Raw genomic sequence first — 16,322 nt, 5'->3', positions numbered from 1 at the left:
AAAACAAAAAGTACAATGACAGGAAGATAATCAACTGCTAAAAGCAAGTCACCATCAAACCTCACTGCTCAGTTTACTGATGCTTTGGCTCATTTTTCCATCAAAGTCCATTTTTGCTTCTCAACATTAAATGGCATTTGCTGTCAGATCTGCCTTTTCATTAAGGTTCATGCATGTCTTGACAGTAGACAGACTGCAAACACGGTTTTTGAGCTCCACAAACTCTCAAGGCAGATGTTAAAACAAAGCATCATCTTTTGATCTATTTTTAAAGCGTTTCCAGTGGTCTTTTAATTAGGATGATGCCATTTTTAACCAAAATCAAAACATTTGTGTCGTTTCCTAGGACATAGTTTCTGCAGCGCAGCAAGAGTTCATTAGAAATCCCCCCCTAAGTTGTGGGCGGGACTGTTGGCGTGGAGCAATCTCGGCCCCCCTTCCCTTCCCCAATGCTAAGTGCTCAGAAAAAGGAGCTTAGCACACGCCCTGGCCTTTTCTTTGTCACAAAAAAGCTATTTTTCAAGCAAGATTTTTCCGCCTGCTCCTTCTTTACAATTTACTGATTGAATGAAGATGGACTCAGAAATGCAATTTTGAGTTTAGTTTTCTTTACATGCATCCTCAATCATAAAAAAATATGCCACAAGAACATGTTCACAACAGCAAACACACCATTTTTATCAAAGTGTGTCTTTAAAAGAGCATCCAATAGGTTTATGAAGGAACAGCTGACCATTGGAGATTAAAAAAGATGAACTTCATCAAGTCATTAAGATTTACTTAATTTTTATTCCATAATGTGGCCTTAAAAAAAACACAAGACCTCCACTGTTTGGAAAACATAAATTGCACCATCCTCAAGAAATATGAGGCCACGGCACAGCTTGACTGTGCCAGAATGGATGAACTTAGAGTCGAAGACCGTCTGGGAGACTCTTCTGGGTGGGACTTGGCCCAAATAGTAAATTCAAGGAACCCAGATGCTTACTCCATCGCCAACAACAAGGTGATCACGCTGTGTCTTATACTGCCTTCAAGCAGTGCAACTTGTGAAAGGTGATTCTCACATCTCAGCAGTCGAAGTGCTGATGACGTCTGGCCACCGAAAAAAATTATTCTTAAAGAAAAAAGACCCAGTTCTATTCTCTGTCTTTCATTTTTATCAATAAAAGCTTATCAATAGCAACAGTTAACAGTCAATTTCAGAAAATGTGTTACTGACTAGAATTATTTTATCAAAATTCACATATTTTTAAGACTATTTTTGGCTGATTTCTCTGAAATTTCTCTAATCTTAGGAGTTTGCAGATGACCTGACCCATCCATCCCACAGCTTCTTCAGTCTGCTGTAATCCAGGAGGAGACTATGTAGTCTTCAGGCCAGGACCAGCAGACTCAAAGACAGTTTTCTCCACCAGGCTGTCAGGTAGCTGAACTCTCTCTCGGCCCTGCCCCCAATCCCCTCTTGTTGCCCCGTCTCCCCCCTGCTCTGCTGAACGCTGACATACACACGTCATTCTACCTCATCAGCACTAACTGCACCGTCCACCAGTCCTCCAGGAACTAAACTACAGTCACTTTATTTTTTTCTCATTTTTACAGTCATGTTATTTTTTTCTATTTATAGTTTCTTTATTTGTTTGATTGTGTAATTTGAAGTTGTTTCCCCATTTGGACTAGAGTTGAAGAGAAACAGTTTTTGAATTTCTATGTACCGGTATGTGGAAACATTGTAGGGATTGACAATAAAGTTACTTTGAGTTGACTTTGAGTTTTTGTCTTATTTCTATGGGGCTCTTTTTTTTGGCAGTGGACACTACTCAGTGGCCTATTGATAGATTGTCCCTCATTTGATAGAAAGGTAGACAGTTCAAATCCACATTCATTCATTCATTCACTCACTCGACCGTTTTTCCCTTTCGGGGTCACGGGCTGCCGGAGCCTATCCTGGCCACTTGTGGGCGAAGGCAGGGGACACCCTGGACAGGTCACCAGTCTGTCGCAGGGTAGAATGTCCACAAACACACACCCATTCACTCTCACACTCACACCTAGGGACAATTTAGAGTTGCCAACTAACCTATGAAGCATGTTTTTGAATGGTTGGAGGAAGCCGGAGACCCCGGAGAAAACCCACGCATGCACGGGGAGAACATGCAAACTCCACACAGAAAGGTCCCCCGTTTATGTTTTTTTCATGTCCCCCAGCTGGGACTTGAACCGGTGGCCTTCTTGCTGTGAGATTAATCACTGCGCCACCGTGCAGCCCTTCAAATCCACAGTCATGTTTTAATACAAACCAAAAATTCTAAAAATGGGACCCAATGCCTCAGTCATTAGCATCCAGGGGTTGGATTGACTCCCCAATCCAACCCCTGGATTGGTTCCCGAGTGCAGCTATATCCGCAGTCCACCGCTTCTGAAGGGGATGGGTCAAAAGCAGAGAACTATTTTAACACACCCAGCTGTGTGACAACTAATAGGAATTTAACTTTAACACTCGTCTCTCAGTTCTGATGGGACCAAAGCAAACTCGACGGCACCCGTGGATGGAGATGGTCACTCTGAGGCTAAACCAAAGACATTGAAGATGCATCTGGAACATCTTCATTTACTACGTAGAAAGATGAAGATAGTGGGGGAAACACTGAGGAAAACCTGACTTAAAAATCCTCCCACATGTGGGGTAGAACCGTCCCGTTTCATCAATACGCCAACCAGAATTTACTTCACAGTTTTAGCATTAACAATTTGATTGTAAACTTCTATTCCAGCATTTATACAGACTGTGTCTTCTTGATCTGTTTTTTGGGAGAAATTGTCTTTTTCAATGTTCACTTGCTTTGCACTCTTATGCTGTTGTCACTTCTCGTCATTAATTTGCATTAAGATGTGCATTAAAACCTTCATGAAACACCCAGCAATAAGACTTTTTCAGCTGTTTCAGACATTTTTTAGTCAGTTAATTTTCGACTTAGACGCTAACTTCATTTAACAAAGAAAGCATTAAAACAAAAAGGTTACAGAAGCTGAAAACAATTAAAGTTTTTTTATTTATTTATTTACAAATAACAATTCTACTTTAAATACAACTGGGAACTTTTATAATCAAAAGATGATTGCAGTGAGCCTATAAAACTTACTTCCTACCTGCATCAATGGACTTGACCTGCAGCTATATTTAATGGGGATAAATCCATACAGTTCTACACACACACACCCCTTTTTCTGCATAGATGCGATGGCAGGCACATGTTCTGCAGTCACATTAGTCCAGGTTTCAGCTTTTAGGATTAAGTTCTACGTGCTGAAGATGAGGAAAAAACTCCAGGGTGTTCTCAGAGAAGGTGTGAGAACTCCCGTCTGTGTTTCTACAGACGCTTCGGTGTTTGTGTCATGGGTGAGCTGCATAAGTGTGAAAGTACCTCTGGTGCTGAGTGAAGGCTGGGATTTCAGAAGAGATGTGTAGAGATCGTTTTCCTATACAATCAGTGGCTGTTTCAGCAGAAAAAAGAAAAAAAAAAATCCCTACATTGCCTTCAGGCCGCCCTCCTGTTATAGTTTAAGTGAATCAGAATTCATGAAAAGGAAAAAAGAAGTGAAAGAGAAACTCATCAGTACAGACAATGTCCACATTGGAAAAAGCCAAAGAAGAAGCACTAACTTGTTGTTTCCCACCCTCTCTCTCTAACAACATAATAAATGAAATAATGAAAATACAGAAGACTGTAATATCTGCGTTATGGTTGGGCGATGTCCCTTAAACTGGCATTTGACAATGTTTGCAGTAAACCATCGGGATGGACGATGATATCGTCAAGGGGGGAGGGGGTACATTTTTCGTTATTATAATTAATATATAATTATTATTCGTTATTTTACTTTATTTATTTTATTTCCCAACTAATGACTCATCCGCGATGATCCATTATAAATTTAGGGAAATGACTTATAGCTTTGTGTTTGAGGGGAAGTGAGGATGTTTTGTTACGTGTGCGGCATGTGTGGGAGACTTAGGACTGCGATCCATCTCGCAGCTCCAGGTGAACGAGCTACCGACCTTAGGAGAACCGGGTCTAAAAGTGTGTGTCCAGGCAGAGCTCGGACCGCCAGCACACACAGCGGCTTTGTTTGGGGCATTGTGTGAGCTTTTCAAGCAGAAATGTCGCTCAGTCCTTAGAAACCGTTCAAACAATCACGTGGATTTGTGTTTCCAGTCGTGTCCCGACAAAATAAAGGCTGATGTTATTCCCACATATTTCTATTTACGTGCAGCCAAGATGCAGTTTGCAGAATTTCCCGCATGGATCTTTTTGTTCATCCAAAGCTAATGTTGTTAGCCCGTGTTAGCATACTGCTAATCCTGGCTTCGTTCAAGCTCCGCTCTTCAACAGAAAAAGCACTGACCACACGGATTAAAATTAAAATGATGAGGGAACAGGCACTTCATTATAACTATAACATTAACAAAAGCACGTTTAGGAGATCATCTCGTTTATTAAAGAGATGACATATCTATATATATAGCCGCTCGGCGGAACTCATTTTCTCTTACGGTATTTCAAACCACATTCGCACATACTTCGCTTGTGCGAATGATTTATTCCGACCGAAAGTGTGACCCATGTGAACGTTTGTTATAATCGGAAAAGGTTTTTCTGGGCCCATGTACACGGTTGGATTCTAATCCGACCATTGATCCGATCAAGATATTTTGCACATGTAACCGCGGCTCATGGTGTCGACTCGTAGCGTCCCAGGGGGCATGGCATTACGATGGTGTCTCTCCATCGCGATGGTGTCTCTCCATCGCGATGTCAGTCAACCATCACGACAATTGTCGATAATTTACGACAATCTGCGTAAATTAATATTTTTTATTAATATATTGCCAAATATGTTTTATCAATGTACAAACCTAATAAGTTCATGTAATGAAGCTGTTTTTTTTTTTTTTTGTAATGTCATTTATTCAACTTATAAACAGACCAATCAGATGCCTCAATAAAAATGGGTGGTTTCACATCATACGTTCATAACGTTTGATTGACAGATTCTCCCAAGCCCGCTGTCAAGTGGTAGGGGTGTGGACATCCAACAAGCTCACTTCTACTTGGCAAGAGCGGTTTCCATAGAAACGATGAGTCAGATTGACTCAGACCAAGCGCTGCTTAATGTCATCATCTGATTCCAACATGACGGCATTCGTTTTGTGAAAAAGTGGCGACTGAACGGACTTCATTTCATTGGAGCCTGGAAGAAAGTCGTCTACTATGGGTGACATCTCGCTCACTCCAGTTCCTTTGTAGTCAATGGTAGTAGGTGGATTCAGACGCCTGATTGAGGTACGTTGCATATAAGTGACATACGGCATGAAGGCGTTAATTGTTAAATTAACTCTAGATGTGAAATAAATCGGAGACTTTAGTTAGACGCACTTTAATTTTCACGTTTTTACTTCAATAACTTCCCTAAAAGCCGAACCTCTCACTGTAAACTGAGCACTGGCATCAGCCTGCACCAGCTTGTACTGTATTCCACATATGGAAGGGTAAGTTGCTTATTTCTTGCGGTTCAGTGAACCGTTTTTGAATAAAGGTTTTATCTGCGCCTCTGTTCTCACATCCATAATGACGGCAGCAGTTTGTGCTGTGATACCATGCTCATCAGCGTGGGGACAAAAAGAGCTGTGGGAACACAGAGAGCCGGTGTCAGGAGGTGGCATGGCCACTCAGCGCGGCACAGGATCCTGCGGACCCCGGGGGCCGAGTCTGGCAATGGCGAAGGACGCTGGCGGGTCATGCTGTCCCACAGGACTGTGGTGCTCCACTCATTCTGACAGAGATCTGCCTGGGTAAAGAGAATAGTGGCACCTGTTTGTGTGGGAGAGCTCTGCGTGGGAACCACTTGCATTTGTGTGCACCAAACGTGCGCTGATACCAAGCACAAGGGCACCAAGGGCACATGAAAATTTCATGCAGCCGTTTAGATTCTACAGAGGCTTCACACTGGACAGACGCGCTTTTAATGCAACGATCCAGATGGACAGAGAGACTTCTCGTCATGGGATCGAAACATTGTTTACTCTTCTTCTTATTTAACTTGATCAGATACAAACATCATAAATCAACAGCAAATGTAATTACTTTCCCCTCTGCCACTCCCGCGACTCCAGCTCACAAACCTCCACTGTTCTGCATTCTGGAAATGTAAAGCCTCCACTGATGGAATTACAGTACAACCGCCCAATGAAAAATATATGAAGCTGCATCTATTCTTTATGAGTTCAGAGTAGAAATGCAACAGAGGGTTCCTTTTCTTTGTGTTAAACCCTGAAAAACACAGGACTTACTGGCATTTTTTTTTTTAGATGAAAAAAGATTGATCTGAAACCCCCAAACAACATAACCAATTATGACAACTCCAAACCACTGCCAACAGTTTCCAATCTAGAATGTTTTCCTTAGACAAATGTAACGGATGACAAAAAGTGACGAGCAGGCCAGAAATGATGTCAGACGCAGGAGGGAGGCAGAAAAAGATGGACGGTGTTAAAAAGGAGCGAAAAACGGAAAAACGAGAGGGGAAACTGAAAAAATGAAAAAAACTGTTTTCTAGGACATAGTTTCTGCAGAGCCGTTGATTCTTAAATGTGCCTCTGAGTTGTGGGCAGGACTGTTGGTTTGGAGTAATCCCACTCCACCTTCCACTCCCCTTTGCTGAGAACTTTGAGCAGGGAGCTTATGGCCCTCCCAGGGTATTTTTTATGTCCCAAATACGATCTTTTCAAATGGTGTTTTTTCGTCAGCTCCTGATTCTCTACGACTTGAATACAGAAATACTCAGAGGAGCCATTTCAACCTTAATTTTCCACCATCAGAAAAAGAACACAATTTTCAGCAGAGTGGATCTTTAAAGCCGTTCACTGATCCAGAAGAAGCATGCAAAGGTTTGGGGGGAAAAGTATCACAGAAGACAATGTAAAACCTCAAAAATATTCAATGTTAATTTCATAAAAAAAACTGATTAGAGATTGAAAGTGTATTAATGTAAACATGCAAAACAATCCTACACGCTAAATGAATTCTTCAGTAAATCAGCCAGTATGGATGGTATCTTGAAGAAGTAAAAAAGAAAAGTTGCATATTTATACTTAACGTGCAAGAATGATGATGTCAAACAACAGACCCAGCAAGGTTGTGTTTGACAATGCAAACAATACTAACACAATTACACACAGAAATAGTTATCTAAAGAATGAAAACGACAGGTATGATGTAAAACTAGGATTATCAAAACCTTAATAAAAATACTAAAGAAACAGTGAAGTTAAATGGGGTTCTTTTGAAGACAAATGTATGAAAGATGTAAAAAAATAAAAATAAAGGAATCCCAAGCGCACTTTTCTACTTATTGTATTTGGAAATGCAAAGTGAAATACTTATTGTTAAATTTGGGTAAAGTAGATAATTCTCAACAATACAATTATTGCTAAAATATTTACAAAAATTCAAATTAAATGTAAACTAGAAGGAGCTGCATTTCCAGAAGAAAATGCAGGGTTGAATGCTGTATTGCTGAATGAAAGCTGAATTTGCTAAAGAAATGGCTGAACAGATATGAAAGAGCTCAACATTTTAAAAGTAGAATGGTCAAAGTGGGTAAAAAAATGTAAAAGAAGTTAAGCGATAAGATTTCCTATGTATTTTAATGAAGCAAAAATCCTGGAATATCTTTAAAAGTTAAAAGATTTGAAAAAAAAAAGTCATAGTAGGAATAAGCTGAAAAGGTTGAACATTGTAATAGCACAATGGCTAAAATAGGTCAAAAGTTGTAGAAGGAGTTAAGCATTAAACCTGAAACTGTTGAAAAAATGGCTGAACTGTTGAAAATTTGAAGATGTTGCCAAAATGGCTAAAAGTGCTAGCATTGGAATCAGCATCATCAACTGACTCCAAAAAACACGTTATTTGAGAGTATCATATTGGTAAAAGCTACATGTTCTAAGTTGATAGAAAATCCACTTTTTTGCAAAATGGGGATGACGAACCAATCAACGTCAGTTTCAGAAAAATCGGAAAAAGTAAACCTTTGGACGTCCTTAGCAACAAAGTTTGTTTGCTAACCACGCCCACATTCCTTATATGTCCAGATCCAGTGAATTTCAATATGTTCAGTTCCAGCCATGGATGAAGTTTATTGCAATATTTGCTTCAGATTTTGTCAAAAAATGGCCACCCAACAGTAGGTTGTGTCGACATCCCATAATGATTTCTAAACTTATTTTATAGTCCAAAGCCTTGTGATCATTTTATTGTTTGAACAGTGTCTCTAGCTACAAGTATGTTGAAGTTATAATGGTTGAAACAAAGGTTTGCAAGGATTTTCAATGTATTTCAATGAAGCAAAAATCTTGGAAAATCCTGGAATATCTTGAAAGGTTCAAGGATTTGAAAGACCAAAAGTAATAGCTGAAAGGATTAATCTGAAAGATCTTAACATTGTAACAGTGAAATGGTTAAAATAGTTAAAAACTGAAGTTTAAAATCGCCTCACATTTAGGCACAAAATGGCCACAAAACCGTAGTTGGTGTTGCCATCCCATAATAATTTTAAAACTTATATTGAAGTCCAAAGTCTTGTGAGAAGTTTATTGTTTGAACGGTGTTTCCAACTAAAGGCATGTTAAAGTTATAATAGTTGAAAGAAACAAAGGTTTCAAGGATTCTCCATGTATTTTAATGATCCATAAAACTTGGAAAATCCTGGAATCTCTTGAAAAGTTCAAGGATTTGAAGTACCAAAAGTAATGACTGTAATAAGTTGAAATAGTTGAACATTTTAATAGTTGAAAAATTTGAAGTGTCCGAACCGGGTCTCGAACCGGGAACCTCATGCACCATAACTTCCCTATGTATTTTAATAGGACAAAAAATCCCGGAAAAACTGGAATATCTTAAAAAGTTGTAGGATTTGAAAAACCAAAAGTCATAGCATTAATAAGCTGAAAGAGCTGAACATTTTAAAAGTTGAATGATTAAAATAGGTAAAAAATTGTAGAAGGAGTTAAGTGCTAAAAAACGGCGGAAGATACCCTAAGAGGAAAACAAAGGGTTGAATGTTTACAGCATTCAACCAATAAACAAATGACAAATTTGCTGTTCAGTTTATCCACAAGACCACCCATCTGCCAATCAATCATTAAACCAATAATGCAGAAATGTGAGCGCTAACTAAATCAAAATGACTCATTTAAAAAACAGAGACATAAACACTGAAAAATACTTTTAAAACCAGGCTGCAAATACATTCATTATGGGTGGAAAGTTGGACGTTTTTAACGTGGAAATCAACAGGAAAATTCTCCTTTTTGAAACCAGCCTCTAGTGGTCTTTCAGGGAACAGCCCTATTTAATGAATAAAAGGTGTGGGTTTAACCAACAGAAAACCTGTGATATATTGTACATAAAAAATAAAATATAGTTACAATATATATACAATATATAGTTACTTGACGATGGTCATGAGAACAAATAGAGCTTTAAAACATGTATGTTGTGTTTCTACAGAATATTATCCAAAATGGCTTCATAGAGCGACAGCAGAGGAATGGGGAGGTTAGTGGAAAGTCGCGCAGCAGGTAATTTTGCTGAATGCTGCAGGGGTTACTGAAGGCATTGCTGTGATTTTCTGCGGGGTTTGAATGACGCGTCTCTTTCAGGACAGATTTTCAGCCGTTGCCATGGAGCCCAGAGACTTACCGTCCATGCTTCAGCTCCAACTTGAGTTGTGAGACAAAGTGTCATCTTAGAGGAGCTAAAAACATTTTTTTTAAAAACAACAAATTTCTCCACCATCAATCTAACTGATCAGCTATCATCGTACATGTTTGATCCCGCCTCTTCTTTTCCGCTGCCCATCGCGGACAGAGAGCCAGCAAACCTTTCTGCGCCACCCTGACACGTCATCCCACCCATGTGCATCCCACACTGCATCCAGCTGAGGGAAAACACGTGGAGGCTCCATTTCTCTGCGTGTAGCGGGACTGGATTGGTCACACGTCGCAGAAACTGCAGCTTGAGAGCAGACTTAACAGCAGAAGACGGTACAGGAAGCCTGAACTCACCGTCCCTCGAGAGGCAGCATTAAGATGCGCACTCAGCCTCTTAACCACTTCAGCTGGGGCACTCACCTCTCACATGCATATTTAAAGTAGCTTTTCAATTTGAAGCACAATTTAATGAAAATAAAAAGCGGTCCTGCACGAGCTGCGAGTCCATTAGGCCTCATTTGAGTGAACAGATCAGCTTAAGGCTCCACTGTGCTTACAACGTATTGATTTTTTTTTCTCAAACGAATGTCTTCAAAATGGATAAACTCTTGAAAAGTGCAAAAAGTCAGCCATGAATCCCTCTAACTGCATAAGGGCAGATGATTTTAGACAATCTCCTCCTTCAGTGATTCATGGGAGTTCACTCTGCGGTGTTCAGGGAGATGGAGGAGCTGAAGAGGGAGAAGTGTTCCTGCTTCTTCCAGTGAGCCGGTTGGGTTTTTGCCTTTTTGTTGCATAGAAAAAAAAGACAAAAAAATGTGTTTACAGTCTTTTTTTTAACCTAAAATTTAAAGTCCTGAAACTCAGTTGAGTTCCGCTTACAGGAAGTGGGCCCTACAAGGGTCACTCATAGTAAAAAATATCAGAACCAGGATCTTTTCACATCAATCTGATTTCACAGATCTGAAATGAGCTAATTAACGGAGCGTCACATTGTGGAGGAGGTTTGGTACCATGGCAACATAGCTGACAGAAAGTGTGTTTTTTTATGTGGTGAATGATTGATGGAAAAATCAACCATAGCAGCCTACTTGGAAGGAGGCCCTTCTTCATTTTCCTGAGTTAAATAAGATTTGCTCTGCATGAAAAGTGTCATCTAAAGTTTTTATTGATACCAGCCTAAACGAGTTGCTCCTCTAATTCCCTGATCAGACATCGCTTCGCTGTACGGTGGAAGAATCCCAACGACGTTTTGAGTTGTGAACTAATATTGAAAATGAGCAGCTGGATCAAACTCCCCTCACAGCAAGCAAACACACAGTGATGGCGCATTTAATAAATGTGAATTTATGTTGAGCTTGCAGTGAGAGAAGCAGATGAAGACTGGAGATCAAACCTAAAATCGATGGTCGAGTTGGATGTAAACAGACAGAAACATTAACCCTATTTTCACTTTAACACACTCCTTTGCCTTGTCAACTTAAGATTTTAGATGCAAATTTCTTGGGTAATTAAACTGAGATGATGAGAGAACTTGTTACCAATGGAAATATGACATATTTGAGTTTTAAAGGAACTCAAAAGGAACAAAAACAAGCATATTAGAACAAACGTTTCGTCTAAGATTCTGACATGACCCGCTAAGCTTTACTTCGTCTGCTGCAAATAATCTTAGAGGAGTTCAGGCCACCTTTAAGCTTCCAGATCTAGCAGAGGAAGACCTGGCCAAGTACACTTCTTCTTAATAAAAATGATGAATGGGGGAGGATTGCTTTTAAGGTCATTGCGATCCGGTGGTTGCTCCGCTCGGCTGGCAGAAGACAAATTAGCCTCAGTTTTCCTCGGATCTCAGTGCCTGCGAGGTACTGAAGAAAGAAAACCACACAGTTGCCACGGGATAGGCGAGTTAATCAGAATGCTGAGATAAAAGCCGTTTAAACCCTGGTATGTGCAGGACGACCTTTTGAAAAACGTTTTCTCAGTGAGTGACAGTCAGACTGGTGTAATGGTCACAGAAGTGCGTGTTAACGCTGGATCGTGGGTTAGCCGCCTTTTCCCTCCCTTCTTCCTGCCCACCTACATTATTGGACGACATGATAATTCCGTCATCTGACGGCTGCCCCACTTTCCTCCAGGGTCAAACCTTTCCCAGCTCTCTGTGGACCTGGGCAGGAGGAGCTCCTCCTGCTGCTAAAAGTACTCATTGCTTTTTTTCCACAATTACTTCAAAAATGTTACATTGGGAAGATTTTCCAGTCCATTTTCAAACTTGAGTCTCCCAGCCATCAGAAAGCGTTGCATAACATAGGGCCGGACTCATGACCTGGGGGACAGAGCACTGGTGCGTGGCGATAAAACTCTGTCAACTCCCATTAATGTAAGATGAGAAGTAAAGAAGGAGAAGGAGAGGATGGCAGCCAGCCATCACCGCTGGCCCTTTCACTCCCCCTGCAGGTGAGAGGGAAGAAAGGTGGCACTTTAACTAATACCTCTGAGAAAATGCGGCTGTTTTTTCAGCCAAACTTCACCAAAGTTCTCCATGTTTTAATCAGGAATCAAAGAGTAAGAGAGCCTGACAAAGGTTAGTGGATGGCAGCCTCACAGGAGGATGTGTGATGTCATCAGGAGAAGTTAGAGGAAATTCCCACCAGGTGGAGACAACAGAACCAATCTGGGATCAGTGAAGAGCCCAGTTTAAGTCTATATAAAAGGAAGTTTGAGGATCTCCGAACCTTTACTCGCCTGAACTTCAGCCTGAAGCGTAAACTGTAAAGATGCATGCCCCCCCCCCAAGCAGAAATTCTTTTTAATCTCATGACACTTTTTATTTTAAAGAATAAATGTGGTTTTGGACAATAAACATCTCCTTTAAGGTGATTTCCCCAGAAATCATGAAGCTGACAAATAAAGAGGACCATCTGAGGAAAAAACTCTCAGACGTCCAGGCCCAGATTCTACTCTAATCTTTGGGTCCAAACACTCACATAATACACGAGGAGCAGTGTTTGGACCCAACTGAGCAGGGTTGCATATAAACACACACAAAAAGCTATTTTATACATTTTTAAACTAAAATAGCAAAAAAATTATAATTTTGTTTTTAAAGTTATAACCAAAAATGAAGCTGCTGAAAGAACCAGAAGACACGTTGGGTCTTAAAATCCACTGCAAGGATTTTATGGACATTAAAACGAAATAGAGTTATTTTACAAAGTGCAAACCTTTAGAAATTCAAGACTCCAATTTTATTTAAAGTAAAACGTGATTTGCATATGTAGAACTAAACATTTTGAATTTATATATAGTGGAGCAGTAACATTTTTTCACCATTATTTTATTTTTCAGGGTGTGTCAAACTGTCCTCCAGTTCTGCAGCTCTCAGCGAACATTTATGTTTCCTCCTGGGTCTAACAGGAGATTTTTCCCCCTGAATTTATTTATAAAATCTGCATTTTTTTTAAGTTTTCCCATCAGCCAATGTGCTGACTTGCAGAAACGATAAAAACGTGTCTCTTCTCAGTCGTCTTCTCCACATCTTTCTAAGGATTATGAAATAATCCCAGTCTACCAAACCACTTTAATCTGTCTGTTTTCACCGTACAGAAAAGCATCGGCATGCATTTTTTTATTAATATAATCAAAAAAAAAAACAACAAATTTAGATTTTCAGATTATTCCAATATATTTTTAGAATAACACTTTATCTTTTGTGAATGAAAATGGAAACCTTAAACAGGGTTATGAGGGTAAAACCTATCTTTTCATGATGGACGCATCTCCAAAAGAGAAAATCTGTGGAGTTGATGCCGCTGGTGTCAGAAGTGAACCTCAACTGCTATTCTAGAAAGACGGTTCAATGATCCGAACGCCCCGGGAGTCAAAACAGCACACAGACACACCACTCATTTCCATAGTGACACATTTTAGACACAACAGAGGAGGCTTCTTCTGTAGAGCAACGCCCCTCGCGTCCCTCTGTTGTCCGTCATTCATGAAGGGAAGATGAAACGAACAGAAACAGAGAAAGGAGGTGAATGGAGCTGAGAGGAGACAGGTGGCCTGTGGGAGAGCCAAAGAGGCCTGCCAGTCGCCCCAGAGAGACGCAGAGAACACGGAGATGCTGTGGGGGCGGGTGGAGAGTGGGAAAAGCTGCAGTGATGAAGAAGAAATGTGGAGGAGAAAGGTTAAATGTAGCAGAGAGCTGAAAGATGGACAGAACAGATCAATGAAGGAGTGACAGATCAGAGATCTGAAGCAGCAAAATAAATTAAGGTGAAAGGTGCTTCTCAGAGATAGACTGCTATCAAAATGTATGAGAAGCAGCAAAAAAACCCAAACCTGCCATCTCTTCTAAAAGAACAAGATGATTGCTTTTGTGGCGGTTTGCTCAAGTTTCTCAGAAATGAAACAATAAACTGAAGGATGAGAGTAGAAGTGAGGAAGAGCGATGAGGAGAAAGACCTCCCATCCTGCACGAGGTGAGTGACAGGCATGAATATTTAACGCCTCTCGCCGTCACCGAGGTGACGGATATCAGCAGACCGCTTCTGCCTCGGATGCATTCACAGCTGCTGCATTATTGGCACAATTAGACAGGGATGAATCTCTGATTAGCAGAAGCGCGCTCTCCTTTCTGTCCTTCCAGAGAAGCACAGGTCGCTCCCACTGACGCACTGAAGCAGTCCAGAAGAAAAGCTTTCATATAAGAGTGAAAAAAGGATTTTTTTTTTTTATCCCTTAAACCTGCTTTAAAGCTGACCGTGCTCTCGATGTTTCATCATTTTATTCACATGAACGCTTCATTAGCATGTTCTCAATCTAAAAGCGGTCAGGTTTTGGGAGGTGACTGATAGATTTTTGAAATCCCTGCATCATGTGTGCTTCGTCATGAGCTGTGTGAGTCTTTGAGTCGAATGAGCTTTTGATTCAGAGGAGAAAAAGCTGAAGAACAGTACCCTCTCCTGGACTGATGAGTGAGAAAAGATGTTTGGCATCGCTGCACGCCGAACCGTCACACAAACTGAAGGGTAGAAACCTCCATTCAATGAGAACTAATGCACAGCTGCGATAACCTTTCTGCATCAATTTAGGTGGATTCATTATCACAGTTTATATTTAGCCAAAGCGCTTTACAAGTGTCTCACAATCAAAGGGCCATATTGGCTTACAATGACTACAAAGCCTGGGATTTGAACCCCAAATGTTCAGTTTATTCACACGGAGCAAACGCCAGGGCAAAATGCCTGAAGAACAAACAAATGTCTGTCTGTAAATCACACAAATCAGAGCGTCTCAGCTTCAATGATGAAGTCAGTCAATCACATCACTAAAACTGGATTTTTTAAAACCCCGGGGCGTTTAAAGCTTGTTATCTATAACAATTTCTCCAAAAAAACCTAAAAAAAACTAAAAAGTTGTAGGTTTTTGGAAGCCTTCGTGAAATCAGTTAGTTGGTATTATTACTGTTTGCTCCAAATCAAAATAAAATGGAATAAAATTTAGAACTCCAACGTCAATAAATCAGATTAAAGTTAGTAAAAAAAAAAGGTTAAAAATCGAATCAGGCTTCCAGTGCGCAGCCGCAAAGATGGCAGCTTAGAGTCTTCTCTCCTCCGACATTTGGAATTAAATTGCCCTTCAAACTCGACAAACGATATCCAAAGTGATTCCAAGAGATGGAAAAGGGCAAGATGTGGACCCGAGACAAGCAGGCTAAACTTAAGCCAAAGAAAACCATGCAAACTGCCGATTTTCCTGGAAGCAACAGCCCAGAGTGCCCACGTGCTGGTGTTAGCAGCGCATCGCCGGCTAATGCTAACGAAGACGAGCCAGATGAAGAAATCAACCTAACAACAATACTGACAGAAATAAAAAGTTTCCGCCAGGACAACAAACAACAATTGAGAGAAATTAAGGAAGAGATTAGCAAGGCAAAGATAAGGCTGGACGAGGCGGAAGAGCGGATTGTGAACGCTGAGGAGAGGCTGCAATCAATGGAAGAAGTCATGGAGGAGCTGGTGAAACTTCAGTCACAGCTAGAAACTCAACAATCTGACCAGGAAGGAAGGGCCAGACGAAACAACATCAGGATCTACTCTGTGGCGGAGGGCTCCGAAAATAAATCCCCATCAATGATACACTTTGTCGAAGAGCTGCTTAAACAAAATCTGTCATTAGCGGAAGACAGAAACCTCCAGATCGAACGAGCACACCGAGCCCTGGGTCCAGCACCACGAGAAGGGGGGCCGCCGAGATCCATTGTAGTAACGTTCCAAAGTTACAGAATAAAAGAGGAGATTCTACGAACGGCGTGGCAGAAGAAAGGATTCATCTGGAAGGGCGGACAAGTAAATTTTGATAACGACTATGCACCGAGCGTGCTTAACAAAAGAAAAGAATATGCAGAAGCAAAGAAGGTTCTGAAAGAAAAAGGGATCCGATTTCAGACCCCCTTCCCCGCCAAACTTCGAGTTTTCTACCCGGACGGAACTCGTGTATACAACTCTGCTGAAGAAGCGACGAGAGAGATGGCAGAAAAAGGATTACCGGT

General features: G+C 40.7%; 1 protein-coding gene across 19 annotated transcripts in view; it reads right to left on the bottom strand.

The window, feature by feature from the left end:
* The window catches only part of syngap1b (synaptic Ras GTPase activating protein 1b), a 182,259-nt gene that overhangs the window by 106,668 nt on the left and 59,269 nt on the right, over nucleotides 1–16,322 (bottom strand). The window lies entirely within an intron of this gene.

Source organism: Oryzias latipes, chromosome 16 (genome assembly GCF_053564925.1).
Source record: "Oryzias latipes strain Hd-rR chromosome 16, Olatipes_Hd-rR_3.1".
Classification (NCBI taxonomy): domain Eukaryota; kingdom Metazoa; phylum Chordata; class Actinopteri; order Beloniformes; family Adrianichthyidae; genus Oryzias; species Oryzias latipes.
This window is presented reverse-complemented; position numbering and strand designations above follow the sequence as displayed.